The sequence below is a fragment of the Hipposideros armiger genome, unplaced genomic scaffold (assembly GCF_001890085.2).
Source record: "Hipposideros armiger isolate ML-2016 unplaced genomic scaffold, ASM189008v1 scaffold_406, whole genome shotgun sequence".
Lineage (NCBI taxonomy): Eukaryota > Metazoa > Chordata > Mammalia > Chiroptera > Hipposideridae > Hipposideros > Hipposideros armiger.
This window is the reverse complement of record NW_017731756.1, coordinates 1,671,361-1,676,544: the sequence shown is the minus strand read 5'-3', so window position 1 is coordinate 1,676,544 and position 5,184 is coordinate 1,671,361.

Sequence of the window (5,184 nt, the reverse complement as noted above, 5' to 3'; positions counted from 1 at the left end):
GGTTAAGAGTGTGAGCTCTGAGCAACAGGGCCACCGGTTCTATTCCCACATGGGCCTGTGATGCTGCGCCCAAGCTGAGCTGCCAACAGGTGGCAGGATGGCTCAGCTGCAAAAAAAAAAAAGGAACATCATGCAGAGAAAACTTGACACCATGCTACAGATAGGGGTCCTGGGCCTCACCAGCCACAGCAAGGACATTTCTTTATCAAGACTCTGAAGAGAACCCATGTTACACATGTGTGGGGTGCCAGAGAGAGGGTCTGAGATACTCTTCCTGACTGAAAGGAATGGGACCATGAAAGCAAAGAACACAAGTATCTCTTGTGTTCCTCCATCTCCTTTGAAGCAATGTTTATAATCTCTGATTTTATGTAGTGTTTAAACAGTATAATGGATGAATAAATTAATTTGGTGGATCACATCCAGAATATTTTTTTAAAGAATAAGACAAACATCAGAATACATTGAATCTATAATAGTAAGGATAAGACTTGGTTCTTGAAACTCTCTAGGTATATGTGTGGATGTTGGTTATCTGACTGTATCAGCTCGTGATATAAATTTTTTGTGTGGGTTTGGGTTGCAAATATTTGAGAAACAGCTTAGGGAATAAGAGGTGTGATAAAAAATACAGTGAATGTTTAAATGTAAAAATTTTCTTACAGTAAAAGACACATTGTTATTAATCCCTCTCAAAATACTCCCCCTCGCTTTGAACACACTTATCCCATGGTTCTTGCCACTTTCTGAAGCAATCCTGGAGGTCCTCTTTTGTGAGTGTCTTTAGTTGCGCTGTTGTGGCTGCCTCAATGTCCTGAATGGGATATTTCTAAATGAATAGTAAAAACAATTGTTTGGGGTTTGTTTTGGTTTAGTTTTGAGGTTTACCATAAATCTCTTGGTTTTTTATTATAATTTAAGTGATGGAAAGGCTTCTGTTTAAAAAGAATGTAAAAAATTCCCCTTATTTTAAAAAATACTTAATTGTGCTGGGGGCTTTATTTTGGAATTAACAATAGAAAAAGACAGTAAATACTGAAAGTTCAAGAATAGATTTGTAACATCAAAGTATGGTATGAGAAGACTAATATGTATATTTTTTAACTCCCCAAAGGTGAGGAAGAAAATGCTCCCCGTTCCTCTGGATGGGCATCCTACCTGCACAGTTGGTCTGGACTTCGATAGATTGATAGAAAGAACATTATTTATTAAAACCAAATAGAATCTATTTAGCAAAAAAGGTTCATATACATTGCTGTGATCTTTCATTCAAAAAGTGTGTATATACCCACATCTGCATATATTTGTACATACATATGTCACATATATTTAAAAAATCTCACCTTGAAGTAAAAGTACAACGCCTGCAGTGTTGACCAGTCCACAGCCCTTTGACGCTGATCTCCCAAGCATGCTGCCAGGTGAAAACACCAGGAATGAATGCACCCCCCTCCCTGGAACCTCAGGACCCACCTATTTCTGGGCAGTACTGTGAAGTTGGAAATTAAACTAAATTTTTGTACCAACAGGAATTTAGGCTTTTAAAATAATGTAACAAGAATATTGATTGCAAGGTCAGACTTGCAGATTATTTTTAGTTACAAATTGTTAAAATTGTTAATTAGAACATGAAGGAAAATGCTTTATTGGTAAAGCTGGTTTTTTTTAAGGGACTATACGGTAAATACGCTACAGTTAATTATGAGACTAAGTTAAAATATAATTTATATAGTTATTTACTTTACAATGAACAGTTCTTTTTTTCTCTAAAGTACATTAATGTCAGAACTCACTGTTTTGTCAGAAGCCCCACTATCAGCTGGTGTAACACTGCGTGTGAACAGATGAGACCACCCCGTTACCCTGGAGGGATTTCATGGGGCCTCTCCAGTCTCTTGTTATGGTACACCTACTTCTAAGCCATGAGTCTAGTCAGAATTCTTATCTCCCCAAATAAGAATATATGCGAACACTGACCGTGTTACTCAGCATTTTATCTAAATATGAAACTGGTGCTTCCCATGTTCCAGCAGATAATGTCATCCTGTGTTTTCCATCAGAAGAGTTTTTAGAGACACCTTAGAGATCAGGGCTACATTTTCACATTCTTGTGAATAACTCTGAATGGTGGGATGCCTCTGATGCCTCCGAATAGATTTTATTGACTAGATCAAACTTGTGTTCTTAAGTCATAAATTTGAGAATTCTGTTTTTCATATTTGTTTAAAAAAAATCACCACACAGTATGTTCTATGAAGTTCTCTCTTAAGCCTTCCACTTTATATTCTAATTTTCAGTCTCAGCTGGTGAACTGACTTTGTACTTTGGTTACTCAGAACATTGGCTTCCAATTTAATTTAACTGAAATTTGCTGCTGAGTTTGCATGTTGAGTTTGTTCTTTAATAAATATGTTGAATACCTGTCTTTCCTGTTTTAGAAGAACAGACCTAACTAGTGAATGTTCTAATCAAAATGCATCTATTTCAAAGCTGGCTTTAAAAGTTTAGTTTTTTTACTTTATAAACTGTGAATATAAGTATGCCAGCAGCATACAATGTAACTGTAATAGTATTTAAATAAATTTCACTTTTTCTTTAGGTCTAGGTCTTTTTGAAATCTATATAAACTTGTTTTGAAATACAGTCTCTACTTATGAATGTAATAACAAAAGTACCTTTTGCATGATTAAAAAATTATTACTTTGATTACAAAAGGAATATTCTTTCATGGTTTTAGCAATGAGAGGAAATGTAATGATTATTTTAATATTTCTATTAAATATGTTTAACTGTATTATATTTTTATGCCTATTCTTTTTTAGACACTGTCTCTTTGAGGTTCTAAATTAGTTTATGAATTGGAATTGCTAATTCCTTTACTACCGTCTTTAGACATTTGGGACCTAGAATATCAGGTGCATGAGAGAACAGAGATTGACCTTTTGGTACATGATGTGTAGACCATGGTACCTGCCATGTCTGACATCCATCTTCCAGCGGGTACTGCAAGCCATGCTTAGCCTTTCTTTGGGCACCTCAGGTTGTAGCCGCGTCTGTGATGTAAGGCATCTCTTGTATACAGCGAGCTTTGCTTGTACTTCAAGCAGTGTAAGATTGAGAATTATATTCCTCTAAACAAACTTGGAGAATTACATTCTTTTTTTGTTCGTTTCAGTTGTACAAGCCATGTAATAGTTAGACATTTACACCCCTCACAAAGTGATAACCCCCCCACAATCTATCTTTCTGACATCATATATAGCTGTTACAATACCATTGACTATATTCCCTATGCTGTACTTTACACCCCATGACCATACATATATACTTGACATTTAATATTCTACTTCAACTTCAGTATAGCACAGTGGTCAGGCATCTACACAGCTTGTGAAGTGATCCCCCTGATAAATCCAGTACCCATCTGGTACCCTCCATAATCTTTACATTATTGATTATATTCCCATACTGTATTTTATATCTCCATGACTATATTGTGACTACTAATTTGTACTTCTAATCCCTTCACCTTCTACATCCCTGCCCTTTCCCATCTCTTAACCATTTGCAACAACATAGATGGACCTAGAGGGTATTATGCTAGGTGAAATAAGTCAGATTGAGAAAGACAAATACCATATGATCTCACTTCTACTCGTATGTGGAATCTAAAGAACAGAATAAGCGAACAAACAAAATACAAGTAGAATCAAATATAGAGAGAAAACAATTACATTATTTTAAACTTTGTCGAAGTGTAACCAAGCTACTCACTAGCAAAGGTAATGCTTGCTAAAGGCACACAGTATTCTTTTTAAAACTCACATTAGCTAATGATATAGCTGGAAATGTATTGGGAAGTGTGAAGTTTTCCATAAAAACAGAATTTTGTTATTTGGTGGATGGCACCACAGACACAAAAATACCCATACTGTGTAATTAAACTTGTATTTTGACTTGGTATCTGAAAATTAGTTATTGCTTCAAAATTAATACACAAGGAAAACAACCTGATACAACTTTGCAGATGTCTTTGAGCAAATTTTCACCCATGGATGTTAAAAAAGCGTTTAGTTACTTATGTATAAGTTATATGTAGACGGAAAATCTTTTCACCTGCATTCAAAATGTGATTACAAGGGAAGAAAAATCAAGTTGTGGCTTTCAAATTGTTACTTTAAAAAAATAGTTTTGTGGGACTAGAACACTGAATATGGTGAGAAAAGATGACTTTAATTTCAGTAATGGAGGTGACCACCCTGGTTTTCCTTTGACGATGGGCTCTGAACCCATGTAGTGGTTACCTGTCCTGATGTGTGCCCAGTGTTTACAATAACAATGCCCTCCACCCCTGCCTCTGTGGGCACTTGCCCCACCACCACACTAAGGGGCAGGTATGCCCAACCATAATCAACTAAATGAGATACAGAGCCCTAACTCAAGCCGAATCAATTAGATTCTCTCAGAAATGTAGATTTGGAACTACACAGTCAAGTTAGCATCTTCATGTAACTGGCGTTGTGATGTATTAAATGCAGGAGCTCTGAAATAACCAGAAACAGCAGAGAAAGCCCACCACCAACAGTGTGTAAAGAAGGCTAAAGTGACATGCAGAGATAACAGAAACATGGGGTGAGAATTCTGGGGGCCTTCAATACTGATTCTAATCCCTGAGATGGTGGATTCTATTCAATGTCCCTGCATCCTCATAGTAAACTTCCTACATGTGCTTTGAGAATGACTTGTCAGGTGGAGCCCAGTATAATGGAAACAGGATGAACTCTGCACTTGGGCCTGGAAACAATGTGAACTTCACTGCTGACTAACGGGGCACGTGTATCCAGACTGCTTTGAGCCCCCATTTCTTTATCTGCAAAAGGAACACAACAAATTGCAAACACACCTCGGAGATGTTCCAGGCATACCTCCAGACCATCACAAAGCGAATGTTGCAATAAAGCAAGTCTCATGAATTCCTTGGTTTCCCAGTGCATCCTCATAGTAAACTTTATGTAAAAGTTATGCTTACACTATACTGTACTGTATTAAGTGTGAGTAGCATTATGTATTAAAAATATACACCTACCTTAATTTTAAAATACTGCTAAAAAATGCTAACCATCATCTGAGCCTGTTGTAAAAATGGTGCCTATAGACTTATGACACAGGGTTACCACAAACCTT